Genomic DNA, 10,861 nt, shown 5'->3' with positions numbered 1-10,861 from the left:
CCAAAATACCTAACAATTAATCTTGCACTGACAGAGATTAAGGCTTCTTTCTGCATAACTCTTAGCTGTAATGAGAAGAAACCACTGACTGGCAGCACTAACAAGGAGAATGGCACAGATGCTCTCCGGTATGGTAAATAATCTCTGGGGCAAGGCAACATGCAGCCTAAGAAGTGTAACTCTGCGGGACCTCGACTTGCAGAGATAATGTTTATTTTTTTTAAAGAACAATATAATTTTATAGCCTTGAGGAAACTATACCGTTTTAAATATTTATTCTTGTTTTGTGTGTACATGTGTATGTCTACAGGTATGAACACGCACCATATGCATCACTGGTGCCAACAAACACATCAAATTCCCTGGAAGTGGAGTTTCAAGTGCTGGGAACTGAAACCAGGTCCTATACAAAAGCTGTCACAATATGGCAGCTTTTATGAGAATTTTGAAACACTTAATAGGTGGCATATATGAAACTTGGGTATACTTTGTGTTCATTGTTTTGACTGTCAAATTAATCCAATAATGTATTACAACTCTATTTTAGACATGAATGCACAATGGCAAGGGAAACTTAAAGTAACTTTTACAAATCACAGAGCATATGAGTCTCAGCCCAATAAGTACAATTTCTTAGATTTTTAAAAGAAGTAATTTTTAAAAATATGTCTGATGTTGTGGATTTGTTTCTTGAATCAAAGTATTCACTATGTCCTTGAGCCAGTCACTCAAACTCTTTTACCCTTGATTTTATTTTAGTTCAATTTCTGAAGTCATATTGAAGTTTGTGGAGAAACAGAATCAGTATAGTTTTCTCTACTAATATCTCAACCTATTTGAGAGAGAAACATAGGACTGGAGAAGAATGGGGAAGCAGCTGTTATCCTAGGAGTAAAAGTGAAACCAGTGATTAAGTCTTAAGACAACTAGGTAAATTTCAATGCATCTCTCTACCAAAGAGAGAGAAGATGGGCTCTATCAAATTCTGGTTTTGTATTTAAGTTTCAACCCATCGTAACACTTAGGTATGTTATACATCTTCTTTGAGAAGTATAAGAGTAAACCGTGGTGAAGGACGTCAGAAGAAGAGATATGTTTCACCAGGAGCATCAAGGTGGTGGCAGTTTTTACAGGATCTGTATATGCTGGTCCCCATGAGACGGGTTTTTTTTTTAAAAAAATTAAATGTATTATAACAGATTATAACAAGAAATTTATATGAAATAAGAGATAAGATAAAAGTACTTTGGAAAGTATTGTATGACTTACAAAAGTAAGGAATTGTAAGTCACATTGAAACACTATGTCAGTTAGCTATTCCGTTCTGTGTCTTTGAGTTGCTCAGTGTAAACACTGTAGATTTTCTTCAGCTAAGCTGTGAGACTAAATAAGAGCTCACTGAAAAAAAATCACATTTATTGGAAACCGCTAGGCTGAAAACTCAGGTTTTCATATTCTTTTAATCTTCAGAAACATCCTTGAAATTAACAAGTAAATCTTGGGCTCAGAAGGGTCATGCAACAATTTGCATAGCTAATATAAACAACATTGGGAATACCAGTGAGATGGAGAAATTGGTTAGAGATCATCACATTACTCTGAATTCTCCCCATGCCGGAAGCAAATCACTAAAACTCTCATACACAGAATATTTAAACAACATTTTCTATTATTAATTTTTAAATTGATATGCATACATTAATATTAATTTCTAAACATTAGGATGCCTAAAATACCAAACCAAGTTTTTTATAATTGCTCATGCAAACATTTGCCTTTATTATTTTGAAGTTTAATGATTTTTCTGTAATAGGCACATTCCCCATAGGCAGTTTAGTTGTGATTCTTTACCCTGATTACCTGGAGGAAAATGTAGAATGAATGCTGAATTAATTAGTGATTATTCATCTCACTCAAAGATTTGTTTGATCATTTGAAATCAGCAGATAATTTCTTGGGTCACCACTATATGTATTTATCTTTTTGTTTTCCTCTTGTGTCCATAAAACCCATAATTATCATCTCAGGAGTAAAAAAAGGCATAGTTTCACATGAATTGCACTATTGTTGATGGTCCCAAAAGAAGTAGCTATTTCAATAATGATGGAGTAAATTGTGATAGTCACTCTTGGGGAACTTCCAGAAAAAGTGTTTTATATAAAAACAGTTCAGTATGTTTCACTAATTTTCATTTCTTTTCATCTTCCCAAATTGCTATATATTCATCCATGTTATGCTTACTCAGTTTATATATTTTGTGCCTAACCCAAAGTAACTCCACAAAAAATGGACTGATATGACCATCTTAAAAGAGTAAATCTGGGTACCTCCAAGTTCATGGCTTACTAGGACAACCATAGAACTGTGTTGTGTATCTGAGGTTACAGCTCAGGTCTTCTCAGTTCAAACATGTTCTCCCAGCATGAAATGAGATGTCTGAAGGGATAAAAATGTATCACAGATCCTTAAAGAAAGTAACTATTGAAAACACTTCTGTATTAAATATTCTTTAGACTATCTTTACTTCTGTGATGATTCTGGTCATTTATATTTTGCTTATACCATTGAAAACTTTACAGTTTTATACACTATCTCCTACCATGCTGAATTCTTACAATAAATGACTTTCTTGATTGCAAAAGTTTATGGGAACCAAAAGTTCCATTTCCCAGGGGACTCTTAGAAGAAAGTGAAAAAGCCTTTTTTTATTCTCTTGTTTAAAATAAATACAACTTTCTTTACAGAAAACCATTATATGGATTTGCTCATGTTTAAACTAGCAGAATGTTATAATTGTATATCCTGCAGCACATATCTTTGAGAATTTCTTGAGTGAGTTTTGTTTTTCTCATAAAGCTGTGTTACACTAAAATTTCACTAGAAGTAAATGCTCTAACTGCTCCTGACTAAAACCTCAGAATTTTATCATTGATCAAAGAAACATCTACAACCCCTGAAAACTAATAAACTGAGAGTAGAAATGTTGGCTTCCCTGAGGGATTTTTTTCTCTACCATCCTTATTCATTTTCTCAATCAAAGGGGCATCGAAGTGGTCAGCAAAATCCAGACAAAGTTTTTCTTTGTGAGCTTAAGCTCCAAGCTAACTCAAAACCATAAAATCCAAACAGGATAAGTTAGACCATGCCACTGAAATATACTGTGGGTTTTACTTCTGTATCAGATGGCAAGATGACATTGCTATCATTAACTTATTAGGAAACAGACTTTATTCTTGGAAGTATCAAAATGAAAAACATGACTTTGAATAGGTTGTGATCTACTAACTACACAGCTCCAAAAAACAGGAGGGCAGAAACAAAAGGGGAAAGGAAGACTCCCACAAATTATTAAAGAAACCATGATGTTATAACCATACAATGAGCTGTGTTTTACATTACAAACTCAGTATATATCTGAAAGAATCCTAAAACTAACCGGCTTCCCTTTTCTCTGCTTTCTTATTGTTCCCATAACTAAAGTTCTTTGTTTAATTTGTGAACTTGAAATGAAGATGTCAAGAACTTTCTAAGAGTAATGTTGCCTTCCTCATCACAGTCTATGTGTAACAGCATTCTGTTTAGGAGTTGAAGTCATATTTGTTAAAGACTTGGATAAACCCTGCAAGTTAGAAAACTAGCTTCCATCATTTCAAGAACTGAAAAAGCAGTTTTGTTTTGGAAGAACAATGTGCTCGCCTGAGCTGTTGAGTAATGAATAACCTAAAGAAATGATGCAGAGATCATATGTGATGGATCTAGGCAGTCAGCACTTCTAAATGGCCACCAGTGCTATGATGTCAAATACTTGCGTAATTGGGCAATTGTTTTCCCCATTTTAACTTGAAACGGTGGTTTTCTTGTATAGATAATGATGGTCATCAAGTGTATTAGGATTATTAGGAATTGATAGCAAAAATTTCTCTGTGTCCCTTGACAGAGCAAAGGATGCATTTTTCTCAACATCGGATTCTGTGAAGATTGATGGTGGATATAGAAGTACATAACACAGGAAAAGTCAAAGGGATCTTAAATTAAACAGGGCCCACACTAATTAAACATTAATAGGATCAAGGTACTGAGCTAGATAACATGAAAATGCCAAAAGTACATGCTTTGCCACACAGTGGAACATCAATTTAAAGAGATGATTCACATAAGGGTTCCCATTTTATATTAATAGCTACTTAATTGCCTTTGTGGCTTGGGGATTGAGTGCCCTATGTAATGGTTAAATTTTCATAGATGTCCCTAAAATGAATTTAGATAATATAATTTTGTTTCTAATGACTAATTCATGTGAAAACATAAAATCTTAAATGCACTAAAACAAGTTTTTACAAACATATTTAATGTCCAATTACCCGGGCTTCATCTCATGAAAATCTTATTTTTAACTCAGTAATTTTATTTTATAAGAAATACATTAGAAATGATAGCAGATGTTGCCATTTAAATTATAGCTACTCTAAAAGAATCTGCATTTTCAAAACATTCTGAGAATAAGGTTAGTCTCCTTTTAAAGTACTGTAATATATTTTATCATGCCCAGCACAAAGGTCAGAATTTCAAGCAGTATACTTGAATAAAGCAGGATTCACATGACTATCAAAAAGCATAAGCATCCCTGATGGGAAAATACCAAGAAAAGCGTAAAGCCATGCTGATAACACTGTCAGGATGCAACAGCAGGGCACCCATTCATAAAAATAATACCCAGATTGTATACCGGGCATCCTTATCTTATGGAGAACAGAACATGGCTCGGGTGATAAGAAAGTTAGAAAACCCAAACATCTGCTTGGGTCCTGGAGGAATAAATCAACATTTGAAACCATTTTAGTTACTATGGAGACCCTTAGGAGCTACTGGACACTGGTACAGCTTTCCTCGGAAGCCACCTTTTGCCACTTGCGTTCATTTGAATTCATTTTAATGAAGGACAAGTTTGTTTACTTTAAAATGCAGGTGTCAGTGTCTCTGATCCTCTTCCCCTTTCTTCTCTCCGGAGACTTGAATGTAGCAAAATTGAGGGTATGAATAGTTATCATTAGTCATCATTCTGTGTACAACAGATTCTTCCACCTCATAGACTCTGTTATGAGAGGCCCATAAACAAGTATGCAGGCTTAGGTTAGCCAGTGGTCTCAGTTAAAGCCAAAGCACATGACGATATGCAGTGGAAAAAAACCAGTATGATCACAGGAACTGCAGACCACGAAGGCACTTAATGATACATAGGTTTGTCTCTGGTGTAATGGCACAAGGCTATAAGTTATACATTATTAACTTATTAAAGAAAGTTTGGCTTTTAAGGAGGTTTTGGAGATGCGGATAAGAGGCTCTCTGGGTCTGGCTAGTTAACCATAGCTGAGTTGCTAATCTTCATGATCCGTGAGAGACCATGTCACGAAAACAGGAAAAGGTAAAAAGCACTATAGGAAGGCATCTCATACTAAGCTCTGGCCTCGATATCCATGTATGTGTGTACACACACACACACACACACACACACACACACACACTAGTCTAGTTAACTTATTTCTTCTCTTTATTTGTAGAAAGTATTTTTATTAGGTTAAAATATTCTTTGATGAGCAGCAAGTATTTATGTGGAGAGTTCAGAAAATCAACTTGTGACTATTTGCCTTGTTTTGATTACAGCCATGATTGCACACATTCCTTCTAGTGGTTTCCTGCAAATCTGTCTCTGTTCCTATCTGATCACGGGAGAAAGTACAGGAAGGACAGCGTTCTCTTCTCAAGGTAGCATTTTTACAAGAGTTCCAGTGCTTTTCCCCTGACACATCAGGTAAAGAATTTGTTAATTTGGTCCAAGAACTCATGGCCAGGCACAAACTCAACTTCTATTTTTTTGGTCATATATTCAGACACCAGCTTTGAGAAACTCTCTACTCTTCTATCCTCTAAAGGTGATGTGTGTCCTTTCAACAGGTGAAAGGGACAAGTGATGATTTCTTCACCTGAAGCAGCTAAGCCAACCACCACACTGACCCTCTGACCAGACCCCCACACCTGACCCCTGTCTTTGCGGGTTTCCTGGAGGGCTGCTCTCACCCCCCTTATACTGCCAATAGGTTTGAAGGAGTAGTCCACTCCTCCCATCTGGCATCTCAGTGAGTATTTCCTGGATGAGTTTACTGAAATCTTGGGGGTTCATACAGTCAGAGGACCTGAATGCTTTGGTCTTTGAGAATTTGTCTTTATTGATGTGATGTCAATGATCTGGAACACACCAGCTACTTTACATCCCATGATCACTGCCAATTCCCGGGCTTCCAGGACAAAAATGGAACAGACAGAATCAGTCTCCATCTTGGCAGTGTTTACAGCAGTACTGTAACCGGTTGAAATGCCACAACAGAGAAGGCAGGCTTTATCCAGAGGGGCTGTAGTGTCAGCTTTAGCGGTGGAGATGTCAACCACAACAGTGTACTCGGAAAAAGTGCTGGTTCCTGTGAAATGACAAAAAGACTTCCCTTTGCAGGCAAATCTGCCAGTACCATCTGGCATTAATCCTTCCTCCGGAGCGACTCTCGTGTTCTGGCAAAGGTTTGTTTTTGGACTCAGACAAAAGTAAAATGGGATGACACTATCGCCTGTCTTATGCTTAGTAACCCCCTCACCAACGCTTCCCACAATTCCAGCACCTTCATGTCCCAAGATCACCGGGACACACCCCTCGAGATCAGCTCCCTCAGGGTACAGGTATCAGTGTGGCAAAGGGAAGTGGCACTAATCTTAATTTGACTATGTGAGCCTTTGGTGGTGTTACTTCTATCTGCTCTATGGAGACAGGTTTTCTGGCCTCCCAGGCAACTGCAGCCATTCACCTGATCACTTGGTTCTCTCCTTCAACAAGTTCGGGTCCGTGCACTGATCATCTACCTATTTCTTCTCCTTAGGGAATATGTGCCACCATAAAAGGAGACTATCTCTACCTATCTATCTATCTACCTAACTATTGATCACTTAGGGACTGCTATGTCTACACTCAAGGCTATACATTTAATATTATAACATTCCATTTTGTGTTCTTTAGCTGATTAATAAAATACTGTACAATATGAGAAATCATAGAAAGTGTAGCATAACCATTTCATAGCACGCAGATAGATGCAACCATATCAAATTTTTTCACATGGATTCTGGGAATCAAACTCAGAACAACATATTTGTGTAAGGGATTTCCTACTGAGCTATCCCTCTAGCCCATAATTATATGACTCTTTAAAAGTAGAAATAAAGAATTTAAACCACAGTGATGAGGACTTTATTAGCTACAGCTACTTCAGGTACATTCTATATTTCTTTATTTAGTCTCAAAACTTGATTCTTTTATAATATTTAGGAACCGATATTATTTGCTATGCCAATAATTGTAAAATTGTAACTGATATTTTTCTTACTACTTTATCCATGTTGCTATTGGTAGTGTTGATGAAACGGGTGATAACAGTGATTCTGTAAAATCTTCAGAGTGACACCCATGCTGGCCATGCGACAAAAGGGATTCAGAGAAATAAATGTTCTTCAAATGTTTATTTATAGTATGAATAATAGATGAAAAGTAAATGTTGTCAGTGATTCCCTAGAAACAAGATGCAGGGAAGGCTGACACATGAAGTGTTAGGAACTGAGAAGCAAATCTAAATCTTACCACTTAGGGACCCTTAGAGCTCTTTCCATTAGATACAAGACATATGGGGAAACTCCTAAAATTAGACAAAGCAACCAACCACTGCCAAAAAAAAAAAAAATCCATTAAAATCACACAGAATTCAGCATAATTAAACTGAACATTTTTTAATGAAAATATCACTATTGTTTTGTGCTTTTAAATGCCAAGGAAATCTGAGACAGGATGTTTGCACAACACAGCCATGAGGAAGGTCACAGACCCTTTCCTCCAGAGGTGATAGGGATCACCACTACCCACGCCCTCATTCCCTTCATTCTCATATTGTTTGTTGTTTGCTTGTTTGTTTGCTTTTTGAGGCAGCTCTAGCTCTTCCTGAAATGTGAGGTGAAGGAACCTGTGCAAACTTGATGAGCGTCATCAGGAAAAAGCAAAAGAGAGTTCTGTCCTGTCCTGTGTTGTGCAAACATCCCGTATCAGAGGCCCTGGGTCTCTCCTGGGAGCACCCAGACTCTGGACAGGATTTAAAGTCAGAGACTTTGAACCATATACACTGGAGAGCTTGGCCTAAAGTGATGTAAGGAGCTGAGCCAGTAAAACATTCTAAAACAATATAAAATGCAGACACATGGGCGCCTACAAGAGGAACTTTAAACAGAAGTTATGAGGGAAAACGGCCCACAAGAATACCATTTGATTATGGTATTAAATGAATTTTCTGGTTTTCTGAGCCCATACGCCTAAATTTAGTTGGCTTTTGTTACGTGTTTTTGCAACAACAAATCTGATCCACCCCTACCAAAACTGCATAATCACTGAAGAAAGTTACTCAATAGGTTTTTATATATTTCATCATCCATTTACATATCTCTTATGAAACTCATTGCTAGGATTTTGTCAAACTGAAGTATAGTTTACATTTATACAAAAATTTGTACATGAACATCTATAACAGCTTGATTGTAATTGCCAAGGATGGCACACAAGGGGATATTTTGGTGATTATGAATTTTCATCATCACTAAAATACCTGACATCTTCATTATGCTGGTAATTACCTGAGTGTACAATTTTGTCAAATATCATTAAATGTCTATTTAAGGTGGGAAAGTTTCCTCTATGGTAACCATACCTCACTATACTTCATTTAGAAATGCTGCAGTCATTTCTAAAATTACTCCCAGGAAGTTGATTTTTAAGAGGGACTGGAAAACTGTACCTGAATAAGGAAAATAATATTATTATTAAAATCCACAAGGACTTTGATTTCCCAGGATCCAGTTTAATGAACAATGATTCATTGATGGCGGCCTCAAGAGCACTTGTATTACTTTGTCTCTCATCTTTTCCATCCATAATTTCAAAGAGATGAAATTTCCTGCCTCCTGGAGAGGGACAGCCGAGTGACAAGAACCAGCATAATGCCTCACATGGTTCATTCACAGCTTTTACGGAACAAATTCCGCTTTCAAGATGCAAGCATTTCTTAGTTTTATTTGGAAAGTCATTACCTGATGAACAATTCTTGCTCAAGAGTGCCTTATCGTGAAAAAGCTCTCTTTAAGTCATAGCTATGTATTTCTCCTGAACAAAATACTGACTTTCACTGCAGGACAAAGAACATCACAGTATTCTAGAACTCTGGGGTAAAAACCGTCTTATTTTAAATAAGTCATTTTAAAGACAAAAGTTAGAGAGGCAACTGCAAATGATACATGGAATGCCTTGCACCTTCCAGAAATTATTTTCAATGTCTATCATCTCTGTAATCCTGGCATGTAAAAGACATTATTATCTTAAAATATCATGAGTTTCATAAAGATGATGAATGGGCAGGCATAGATATTTAAAAAATAACTCAAATAAAAACCACTGGTGGAGATGATCACAATACTTTATGTATATATAATGTATATTGTATATTTAGTATATAATATATATATATATAATATCTATAAACATACCTTCTACAGCATTTAACATGTTATACCTGCCCTTATTGGTTACAAACACATAAAATCATTCTCAGGCTGTGAAATTTTTAGGGATAAGTTTGCATTATTATTGGAGTCTTTATTTAATTTGCTTATTTACAGACTTTTCTTATTAAAGTCACTTAGGTCTCAGAAGGAAGAGGGAGAAGTACAAGTTTAAAGACCACAGAACCCAGAACCATCTGACCTGTGTCAAGTGACAGCCAGCCATTGTCCAAAGGGTAACCACAAAAGGAGAAAATAGATATCCTCACCATCTGGTACAAGCTAAGGAGAGAATTCTGTTAAAATTGTTTTCCGACAGATAATCAAAGATACAGATGATATACGTCAGGTAGGTACAGTGAAGTATAGATACAGGGGTAAAGGACTAGCAAGAAATATGAACAACTTTCCTATAAAATTTCAAAGTTAATAAGTAAATATCATGAATTTGAAGCAAGAAGGGTATGTGGCATATGCTTTATGTTCAAATATAAAAACAATTTACATTTTCATGAGTTTAATAATTAATTACAATATAATTTACCATTTTGATCACATGGAAAAACTTATTTTTAAACATTTTAAATTTATATAACTCTTTATATGTGTAAATTTAATAAACAAGTGTGGGAATTTAAAAATCTCAAAAGAAAAATAAAACTTCAAGGAGAATTTCTTGAAAATTATATTATTGCTAAGAGAGAATTCTGTAGAAGGAACTGCAGGCTGCGTTCCTGCTGCCAGCTCCCTACCTCCTGGCTAGCTTATGCTCCGAAATAACAACACACAAATTGTATTCATTTAAACACTGCTTGACCCTTGTCTCTTACTGGCTAACTCTCATATCTTGCTTTAACCCATATCTAATAATCTGTGTAGCACCACAAGGTGGTGTCTTACCAGGGAGATTCTAGTGTACGTCCATCTTGGGCTGGAGCTTCATCGTGTCTGCTCTGGAGAGAAGAGCTATGGTGTCTGGCTCACTTCCCTTCTTCCCAGCATTTTGTTCTGTCTACTCCACCTACCTAATTTTCTGACCTATCAGACCAAGCAGTTTTCTTTATTGATTAACCAATGAAACAACAGATTGATAAATGACCTTCCTACATCAAGAGAATCTAGCAGGGATCACAAATATGAATGCCCACATGGGCCAGTGATTTAAAGGAGTGAAATCAATGAGTCGTGTAAGCAATCATGTGGTGGTCTGGTTTTTAACTCACCA

General features: G+C 36.4%; 1 pseudogene; it reads right to left on the bottom strand.

Annotated features, from left to right (window-relative positions):
* Positions 1-5,758: 5,758 nt before the first annotated feature.
* LOC121443726 lies at positions 5,759-9,640 on the bottom strand (annotated as a pseudogene).
* Positions 9,641-10,861: the final 1,221 nt, after the last annotated feature.

Source organism: Microtus oregoni, unplaced genomic scaffold, assembly GCF_018167655.1.
Source record: "Microtus oregoni isolate MIOR12 unplaced genomic scaffold, Mior012 000112F_ref0000385, whole genome shotgun sequence".
NCBI lineage: Eukaryota > Metazoa > Chordata > Mammalia > Rodentia > Cricetidae > Microtus > Microtus oregoni.
The sequence above is the reverse complement of the archived record's forward strand: the minus strand, read 5'-3'. Positions and strand labels throughout refer to the sequence as shown.